The sequence below is a fragment of the Bos indicus genome, chromosome 15 (assembly GCF_029378745.1).
Source record: "Bos indicus isolate NIAB-ARS_2022 breed Sahiwal x Tharparkar chromosome 15, NIAB-ARS_B.indTharparkar_mat_pri_1.0, whole genome shotgun sequence".
Taxonomy (NCBI): domain Eukaryota; kingdom Metazoa; phylum Chordata; class Mammalia; order Artiodactyla; family Bovidae; genus Bos; species Bos indicus.
Window position 1 is genome coordinate 20312172 of NC_091774.1, and position 10604 is coordinate 20322775.

General features: G+C 42.6%; 1 pseudogene; it reads left to right on the forward strand.

The window, feature by feature from the left end:
• The first annotated feature begins 7280 nt into the window (after positions 1-7280).
• LOC109569197 (palmitoyl-protein thioesterase 1-like) lies at positions 7281-8636 on the forward strand (annotated as a pseudogene).
• Positions 8637-10604: the final 1968 nt, after the last annotated feature.

The window sequence follows — 10604 nt, forward strand, 5'->3', positions numbered from 1 at the left end:
GAATATCAGAACACAGGCTCTCCATCCCCTCCAACTGTTCCACTCCCACCTGATCCAGCAGGTGTCAGAAGTGTGCAGAAGCTTCCAGAATCTCTTTAAAGAAGTAGTGGTAGCAATGGGAGCAGAAGTACTGGAAACAGGACTCAGAGAGCTGGGAACATTTAGACCTGGTAGACAAGAAAGAGGAGAAATGACTAAATGGAAGCCACCATGGGTGAATGGAGTCATTCCAGAATAATTCTTTCGTATAATCCCCATGTCTACTTTTAGAGCAGCTCCATCTCTGCACACTTCCTCTGCTCACTCTAGACTTTGTTAGAGTCCTTACTTAGTGTTTCTCAGCACTTTGGGCGCACTTCATCTTGGCCTCACATTTAGAATGCAGACTTAAGTTTGAATCCAGGTTCCATCACTTACTAGTTACACAACCTTGAGCAAACTACTTAATCTCCCTAAAATGTCATTTCTTCATCTATAGAATGTGAAGGGCATCTATGTCGTAGGTTGTTTTGAGAATAAAATCATATAATTCATGAAAAGTAGTTAGCAAAACTTTGAAACACATATTCCTTGTAAATTTAAGCTGCTATTTTTTTAGCACTTTTTTCATTGTATCTTAGTTGTTGGTTTATGCACATCTCCTACTCTGCTTTGAGATCCTCTAAGGCAGAGGTCACGGTTTGTTTGTTTGTTTGTTTGTTTGTTTGTTAGCTTTTCATTTTTGCCTACCTGTATCTAACATGCATATTTCCTTCCATTTAGCAGTAAATTAATAAATAACCAACAAATGTTCATGGAGAACTATATGAATAAATAAACCAGTTTGTGTAGGTCTGAGCTACATCTAAGGGACTAATACAAATCTCTAATAACTTGATTATTTATTCATTTATTTATTCAACAGACTTCCTTGTTGTACTTATAACTGGGCATTGGGGCAAGGATATGGCCAGTCAGGCAGAAGTGGTGTCTGCCCTGCTCTGGTTATTTGATCCTGTAGACAGCAAAAAGTCACTGAAAAAAACTTAAGGAAAGGAGAGATATAATCAGTGAAGAGAAGGAAGGAAGCAGTCCAAAGAAACAAGACCAAGAGTAAGAAAGCTAGCTAATGGGCTATTTTTAAAAGCCTTAGGTTTACACTAACACTCAATTCACCAGAACAAAAGGGGGAAAGTTTAACTCTAAAAATTCTCAACAGACAGAAACAACCAGGCTTGTGTCTGATTGGATGTGGGAGATAAGGAATTTTAAAAATCTAGAGGGCTTCCAGGAGAAGGCAATGGCACCCCACTCCAGTACTCTTGCCTGGAAAATCTGATGGATGGAGGAGCCTGGTAGGCTGTAGTCCATGGGGTCGCTAGGAGTCGGACACAACTGAGCGACTTCACTTTCACTTTTCACTTTCATGCATTGGAGAAGGAAATGGCAACTCACTCCAGAGTTCTTGCCTCCACTAGGTGGAGCCTAGTGGGCTGCCGTCTATGGGGTCACACAGAGTTGGACATGACCAAAGCAACTTAGCAGCAGCAGCAGAATGCTTCCCAATGTGTGAATAAAGAATGGTGGGATATTAATGGAGAATGAGTATTTTTGAAAGTGAAAGTTGCTCAGTCATGTCTGACTCTTTGCGACCCCATGGATTATATAGCCCATCAGGCTCCTCTGTCCATGGGATTTTCCAGGCAAGAACACTGGAGTGAGTTGCCATTTCATTCTCCAACGCATGAAAGTGAAAAGTGAAAGTGAAGTCACTCAGTCGTGTCCGACTCTGAGCGACCCCATGGATTGCAGCCTACCAGGCTCCTCCGTCCATGGGATTTTCCAGGCAAGAGTACTGGAATGGGGTGCCATTGCCTTCTCCGGGGGATCTTCCTGACCTGGGATCAAACTGGGTCTCCTACACTGAAGGTAGTTTCTTCACTCTCTGAGCCACCAGGAAACTGGCCCAAGTGGTAAAGAACCTGCCTGCCAATTCAGGAAGCACAAGAGTCATGGGTTTGATCCTGAGTTGGGAAGACGCCCTGGAGAAGGAAATGGCAATCTACTCCAGTATTCTGCCTGGAGAATCCTGTGGAGAGAGGAGCCTGGTGGGCTACAGTCCATGGATCGCAAAGAGTCAGACATGACTGAAGCGACTTAGCCCACAAGAACAGGGTATTTTTACTGATGACAGTATACTAAAAAATCAGTGTATAGTGTAGTGTGCATTGAGCTATAAGAGAACCAAGAAACATTATAAGAAAACCAGTATGCAGGGGCTGATGTGGTAACCAGTAGACTATTTTTACCTTGCAGACATGTAAAATTTAATCTGCACAGGGTTTGGTTTGGTTTGGTTTTGTTTTTGTCTCTAAAAGGGACAGGAGCCCTCCAAAGTATCTCAGTGCCCACTACCACTTACTATCTTATATTTGCTCCTCTTGATTCATCTTCAGGTACTGAAGAAGAAAAAAGGTTTCTAAATGTTTCCTGCACTTTCAAATGTACCTTTCAGGACTCCTAACTCAGCCATTCCTGCTACCTAGACCATGTTTAGTTTTATGTAGTTGCTGTTTAGTCACTAAGTTGTGTCCACTCTTTTACAACCCCATGGACTGTAGCATGCTAGCCTCCTCTGTCCATGAGATTTCTCAGGCAAGAATACTGGAATGGGTTGCCATTTCCTCCTCCAGGAGTTCTTCTTGACCCAGAGATTGAAACCGAGTCTCCTGCATTGGCAGGAGGATTCTTTATACCGTTGAGCCACCAGGAAAGCCCCATTTCACTGTATATTCAGCCCTTATGCATATTCACATATCTATATGTATTTTTTAAACTATATATACTCAGATGTTTAAGGAACATATTCTTTATTTTTTCATAACTAAATGAAATTTCTGTTTCATGGCCCCATTCCACATGGTGGTAAACTTCCAAGGATTTTCTCCCTTAAACCCTCTTTTTCTCGAACTTAAATTGAAATGCTTGAGGATGATAAAGCATCATGGATGGTTTGTACTGAGTGTTGGGAGAAGGGTGGCTTTGAGGCCCAGTCATGGTCACCTGCTTGGGAAGCAGGTGCTGATGAAGGGCACATGGCCCACTGGGGTACCAGCTCACACCATGTCCTCCTCCGAGCTGTGGGACCCGTTCAAGTCAGCCAGATCTCCACACACTAGTATCTGTGCCTTCCTCATGTCACGTGGAACTGGGAGAATGGAAGCGCTCCATCGTTTCCATGCTTTGGTTACACAGGACTCGGATCACGTCCCACTTCACAGAGTTCCAGGTATGTTTACAGATCCTGGCACCGACAGTAGCTCTCATTACCCATCACCATCTCCCCTCAGTTCTGGCCACTGCCCTTTGGTGAGAGACACCCACCAGCATCTTGTTCTCTTGATTTTTGTTTACTTTACTCCTCAGTCCCCCAGGTCGAGGAAACGTTATTAACCCATCTGGACTTATCATCAGTTCTGCAAGAGCACTGGATATTTAGGTTACTTAGGTTAATATCCTACTTTTGATTTTTAGAAGACCCAGACACTTGCAATTTGACATTCTTCCACCTTTTTTACAAAGCTGTTATCTCTACCAGGGGTTTCAAGAGTCCAAGCCTGGGTACTGAATCATATCTTCCTTTCTAAATTTTTCTAGTAAAGGGTACATGTGGCTTGCCTAGCTAATCACCATGGCAAGGTTAGAAGAAATTGTGACGACGGCAGTGGATGACAAGGCAATTAACACTCAATATACTATCCTGCCTCACGTGTATACTTTGAGAATAAAATAACCTCATTCTCTCCTAAACAAGCATCCTCCTCCAAACACACACACACACAACATACACATACAACCTAAGCTGATAACAAAAAGGTTTCCTAAACAGACCATGTCAAGAAGGGAAAGCAAATGAACTTATTAAATTCCTGTTCCAAATGTTTATTGCTTTCATATAAATTGCCTCTTTTACTTTTGCCAAGTAAGAAAAAGAACTTGTTCATATATTGTCCCTAAGTGCTCAGTTCATGGCGTTCTCAAGGCAAGAATACTGAAGTGGTTTGCCATTCCCTTCTCCAGTGGACCACATTCTGTCAGATCTCTCCACCATGACCCGCCCGTCTTGGGGTTGCCCCACGGGCATGGCTTAGTTTCATTGAGTTAGACAAGGCTGTGGTCCTAGTGTGATTAGATTGACTAGTTTCCTGTGAGTATGGTTTCAGTGTGTATGGTTTCAGCCCTCTGATGCCCTCTTGCAACACCTACCGTCTTACTTGGGTTTCTCTTACCTTGGGCGTGGGGTATCTCTTCAAGGCTGCTCCAGTAAAGTGCAGCCGCTGCTCCTTACCTTGGTGAGGGGTATCTCCTCACCACCGCCCTTCCTGATCTTCAACGTGGGATAGCTCCTCTAGGCCCTCCTGGGCCCGGGCAGCCACCGCTCCTTGGACGTGGGGTTGGTCCTCCCGGCCGCCACCCCTGGCCTCAGGCATGGGGTTGCTCCTCCCGGCTGCCGCCCCTGGCCTACAAAAAAGATCTTCACGACCCAAATAATCATGATGGTGTGATCACTGACCTACAGCCAGATATCCTGGAATATGAAGTCAAGTGGGCCTTAGAAAGCATCACTACGAACAGAGCTAGTGGAGGTGATAGAATTCCAGTTGAGCTATTTCAAATCCTGAAAGATGATGCTGTGAAAGTGCTGCACTCAATATGCCAGCAAATTTGGAAAACTCAGCAGTGGCCACAGGACTGGAAAAGGTCAGTTTTCATTCCAATCCCAAAGAAAGACAATGTCAAAGAATGCTCAAACTACCACACAATTGCACTCATCTCACATGCTGGTAAAGTACTGCTCAAAATTCTCCAAGCCAGGCTTCAGCAATATGTGAACTGTGAACTTCCAGATGTTCAAGCTGGTTTTAGAAAAGGCAGAGGAACCAGAGATCAAATTGCCAACATCCACTGGATCATGGAAAAAACAAGAGAGTTCCAGAAAAACATCTATTTCTGCTTTATTGACTCTGCCAAATCCTTTGACTGTGTGGATCACAATAAACTGTTGGAAAATTCTGAAAGAGATGGGAATACCAGACCACCTGACCTGCCTCTTGAGAAACCTGTATGCAGGTCAGGAAGCAACAGTTAGAATTGGACATGGAACAACAGACTGGTTCCAAATAGGAAAATGAGTATGTCAAGGCTGTATATTGTCACCCTGCTTACTTAACTTATATGCAGAGTACATCATGAGAAATGCTGGGCTGGAAGAAGCACAAGCTGGAATCAAGATTGCCGGGAGAAATATCAATAACCTCAGATATGCAGATGACACCACCCTTATGGCAGAAAGTGAAGAGGAACTAAAAAGCCTCTTGATGAAAGTGAAAGTGGAGAGGGAAAAGTTGGCTTAAAGCTCAACATTCAGAAAATGAAGATCATGGCATCTGGTCCCATCACTTCATGGGAAATTGATGGGAAAACAGTGGAAACAGTGTCAGACTTTATTTTGGGGGGGCTCCAAAATCACTGCAGATGGTGACTGCAGCCACAAAATTAAAAGACGCTTACTCCTTGGAAGGAAAGTTATGACCAACCTAGATAGCATATTGAAAAGCAGAGACATTACTTTGCCAACAAAGGTTTGTCTAGTCAAGGCTATGGTTTTTCCAGTGGTCATGTATGGATGTGAGAGTTGGACTGTGAAGAAGGCTGAGCGCCAAAGAATTGATGCTTTTGAACTGTGGTGTTAGAGAAGACTCTTGAGAGTCCCTTGGACTGCAAGCAGATCCAACCAGTCCATTCTGAAGGAGATCAGCCCTGGGATTGCTTTGGAAGGAATGATGCTAAAGCTGAAACTCTAGTACTTTGGCCACCTCATGTGAAGAGTTGACTCATTGGAAAAGACTCTGATGCTGGGAGGGATTGGGGGCAGGAGGAGAAGGGGACGACAGAGGATGAGATGGCTGGATGGCATCACTGACTCGATGGACCTGAGTCTGAGTGAACTCCGAGAGTTCGTGATGGACAGGGAGGCCTGGCGTGCTGCGATTCATGGGGTGGCAAAGAGTCGGACACGACTGAGCGACTGAACTGAGTTGAACTGAAGTGCTCAGTTGCTGGTCTTCCCTACTCAACCTCCAGCCCATAAAGAAATTCTAACCTTTCCCAGAATATTCCTCTGAAAAGATCATAACTTGCCCCCCATGCTTTATTTCCACTGCCTTTGTTCAAGTTTATCACTGGAATTGAGAGAAGACAGAAGTTATTCCAAGAAGGTCCTATGTACTGTCTCGTACACAGGGTTATTGTTACCATCTTTCTAAATTCCATATATATACGTTAGTATACTGTATTGGTGTTTTTCTTTCTGGCTTACTTTACTCTGTATAATAGGCTCCAGTTTCATCCACCTCATTAGAACTGATTCAAATGTATTCTTTTTAATGGCAAAAGAGACACTGATGTATAAAACAATCTTATGGACTCTGTGGGAGAGGGAGAGGGTGGGAAGATTTGGGAGAATGGCATTGAAACATGTAAAATATAATGTATGAAACGAGTTGCCAGTCCAGGTTCGATGCACGATACTGGATGCTTGGGGCTAGTGCACTGGGACGACCCAGAGGGATGGTATGGGGAGGGAGGAGGGAGGAGGGTTCAGGATGGGGAACATATGTATACCTGTGGCGGATTCATTTTGGTATTTGGCAAAACTAATACAATTATGTAAAGTTTAAAAATAAAATAAAATTTAAAAAAAAATCAAAGTATCATTACTCACTTAAGAAAATTAACAGCAATTTAATAAATTTAATAATGTCATATATAGACCATATAAGATTTCCCTATTATTCAAATAATGCCTTTTCAGCTTTTTTTTTTTTTTCAACCTATGATCAAATAAAAGATCTCACATTGCAAAAAAAAAAGAAGAAGGTCCTATTTAATCTTTGGTCAAATGATCTGGAAGAAACCAGCACACACCCAACATCAGGCCAGAGCTGACCCTGAGGCTAATTTGAATTCAGGTTAGATTCTGAAGCTGCCTCAGAGACAAATTGGTAAGAACATAAACCTTAATTACAAAGTTAGTGCAATCATTAAGATTGTCTTGGACTTCCCTGGTGGTCCAGTGGCTAAGACTCTGCTCCCAATGTAGGGCACCTGTGTTCAACCCCTGGTCAGGGAAGTAGATGCCACATGTCAAAACTAAGTTCACATGCCACAACTAAAGATCCTGCATGCTGCAACTATTGACCTCTGTGCTTTTCATTCATTCAAAAATATTTAAGTTGAGGATGGCATCGTCCAGCTGCTTGTGGTTCTTGGCTCTTGCTTTCCTGCTGGGTTCCTGCACTTCCCTGGCGCTGGGGCATCTCGACCACCCGGCTCCCCTGCCACTGGTGATCTGGCATGGGATGGGAGACAGCTGTTGTAATCCCTTAAGTATGGGTGCTATTAAAAACATGGTTGAGAAGAAAATACCTGGAATTCACATCTTATCTTTAGAGATTGGGAAGACTCTGGAGAGTCCCTTGGACTGCAAGGAGATCCAACCAGTCCATTCTGAAGGAGATCAGCCCTGGGATTTCTTTGGAAGGAATGATGCTAAAGCATCAAAGAGGATGTGGAGAACAGCTTCTTTTTGAATGTCGACTCCCAAGTAACAACAGTGTGTCAGATTCTTGCTAAGGATCCTAAATTGCAGCAAGGCTACAACGCTATGGGATTCTCCCAGGGAGGCCAATTTCTGCGGGCAGTGGCTCAGAGATGCCCATCACCTCCCATGGTCAATCTCATCTCAGTTGGGGAACAACATCAAGGTGTTTTTGGACTCCCTCAGTGCCCAGGAGAAAGCTCACACATCTGTGACTTCATCAGAAAAACACTGAACGCTGGGGCTTACAACAAAGCTATATAGGAATGCCTGTATAGCAGAATACTGCTATACAGGTGCAAGCAGAATACTGGCACGACCCCATCAGGGAGGACATATACCGCAATCACAGATCTTCCTGGCAGATATTAATCAAGAGAGAGGTGTCAATGAGTCCTACAAGAAAAACCTGATGGCCCTCAAGAAGTTTGTGATGGTGAAATTCCTCAATGATTCCATTGTGGACCCTGTGGATTCGGAGTGGTTTGGATTTTACAGAAGTGGCCAAACCAAGGAGACCATTCCCTTACAGGAGAGCACCCTATAAACACAGGACCACCTGGGGCTAAAGGCAATGGACAAGGCCGGACAGCTGGTGTTCTTGGCTCTTGAAAGTGACCATCTTCAACTGTCTGAAGAATGGTTTTATGCCCACATCATACCCTTCCTTGAGTGAAACCCTTGTAGTCTGAACCAGAGCTCAGGGAACCCCTCCCACTTCCAAACCAGTTCCCTCTATGCCCAAGCCTGAGCTCAGATCCAGCTAGCAACTAATCCTTTTCTCTAGTCATCATCGAACATGCCCTGCTTGGAAAGATCCAAGATACGAATCTTATCCTTTGCCTCATCCTATCAGCAGATGGTGCTGAATGCCAGTTTAATTAGCTAATAGACATGGAGCTTGTTTTACAACCTTTGATATGGTCAGACTCTTTTAGGAATCAGGAATTTGCTGCAGGTCAGTGCCAGAGCTTTGCCCAGGCCTGGATGAGACTGAACAAACTAAACCAATGAGTCAGTTTAAGATGAGTGACTTTCTCAGGAAAATCTAGCCACATCTCAAGCCAAGGGGCCAGTACCCAGGCCTGAGGTATTCACATAAACTGCTTTCTTAACTGTTCTGGTGATTTGACCAGTGCTCGGAAAAGTATGGCTTGGCTAATGCATCCATGTAATTTCTTTACGGCTGCCCTCCTCTGAGTATGTTGCTTTGTGTGTGTCGTGGGTATTATTTTACAAATTCCGGCAGCCCACGATCTTGCCTTGGTAGCACTGTCTCCTTAGGTAGTGATGAATTAGTTGCTCTGTCACAAAAAGAGGGAAATAGCACCCAACTGGATTGCTTAAGGCAAGAAGTATACATATTGTTTAACTTAGATGGGGACGGTAGGGAGGTTTAAAGAAAAATGTAAAAATTTAAAAAGGAGGAGGTCGCTGGTTCTTTCCATTCCACCCTTGATAAACCTGTCCCTTCTGAGTATGACTGGTGGTCTGGATTCCAGAGTTACTCTATTGCTGGCACTAACAAAGAATTGGAGGGAAAAAATGTGAACGGATCAGGCTTTCTAACTTCCATCTCAAAAATGTGTATTACCAGCACACTCCAAACTGCTTCTGATGTGTTCTGTGAAAAAAACAAAACAAAACAAAAAAAAAGATTGCTCAAGAAAGCTTAGGGAACATTCCATAATCCTTTTCTCTTGGAGATCAACCCACCTTAGAATATTAAGGACTCTTTTGAGAATTTCTGCTAAAGACAACATCTTAGCCCCTGACTCCTTTACCCCATGAAATCCTAGCACCACTTTTGGAAGACTGCTCTGCAGAATGCCCCGTCTGCGGAAATGATTAGCTGCATTTGAGGGAAGCACTTTATTAAGTGCTACAAAATTTACCTTCTGGTTTTCCTTCATCTCTTTCAAGACTTTTCAACTGAAACAAGGAAATGAAAAACAAGAAGTGGGGATGAAAGGCAAAAAGTGGGGACGGGTGAAAACAATTTTATGAAGTTGTCTAAAATAAAGAGTAGTTTCTTAAAAAAAAATATTTAAGTTGCCTAGCCCTCTAGATGCAAGAATGCAAACATTATCATATATGCAATACCTACATTTCAGGAATTCTTAGGCTTACGGTATTGTCCCCGGGCTATCTGATTCATATAAAAACAAATCATTACACAAAAACATTAACCTATACACAAAGAGGCCATTTTTTTCCTCCCATTGAATTAAGTAGTTTTCTGATTAAAATTTGGATGATTGTCAGTGATTTTAATGTGTTGTGAAAAAACACCCTGATATATCCCACCCTCTGTCCACTCTAGAAAACCCAAGAATGGTTAAACCCACAGTTCACACCAGGGATAAAAAAGCAAGTATGTCTGTTCCACTCCATTTCAGTCAGCACAGCAAAAGTTGGGAAGACACTGTCTTTCCTGGAAGAGGTTCCATGAGACTTTCCAGAGCTTCTCATTTAGACACCTACAATTAATTTTCCTAGGATCTTCATAAGTTAATGAATAAATAAGTACTAGCATAAGTGAAAATGAAAGACGGGATTGATGTTTATTAATGCTACTGGTGGCATTTTAATTTTAGATTTATAATTGCAGACACTTCCTTTTACTTAAAACAAATGTCTGTCAACAAGGTTGTTGCTCTTCTTGAAGAATCTTGTGGATTCATTAATCATGTTTAATGATTTATATCTTTCTTAATGGTCCAGGGGAAATAATTTAGAAACCCTATTTAATTATTAGAAATAATTAAGACACTCTCTTGAGTATTCATGCTAAGCAACACTAAAAAATGTCTTCCTATTTTTTAAATCTCTATTATAACTGATGTTCTGTTTTCCCTATTGTTTTTATCAATATTATGGAAATCCTAAGGTATAAGCATTTGTTTTGCCAATTACAAATGACACTTGTCATCTACTTCTACAAGGATTAAATCCTCAGCTGCTG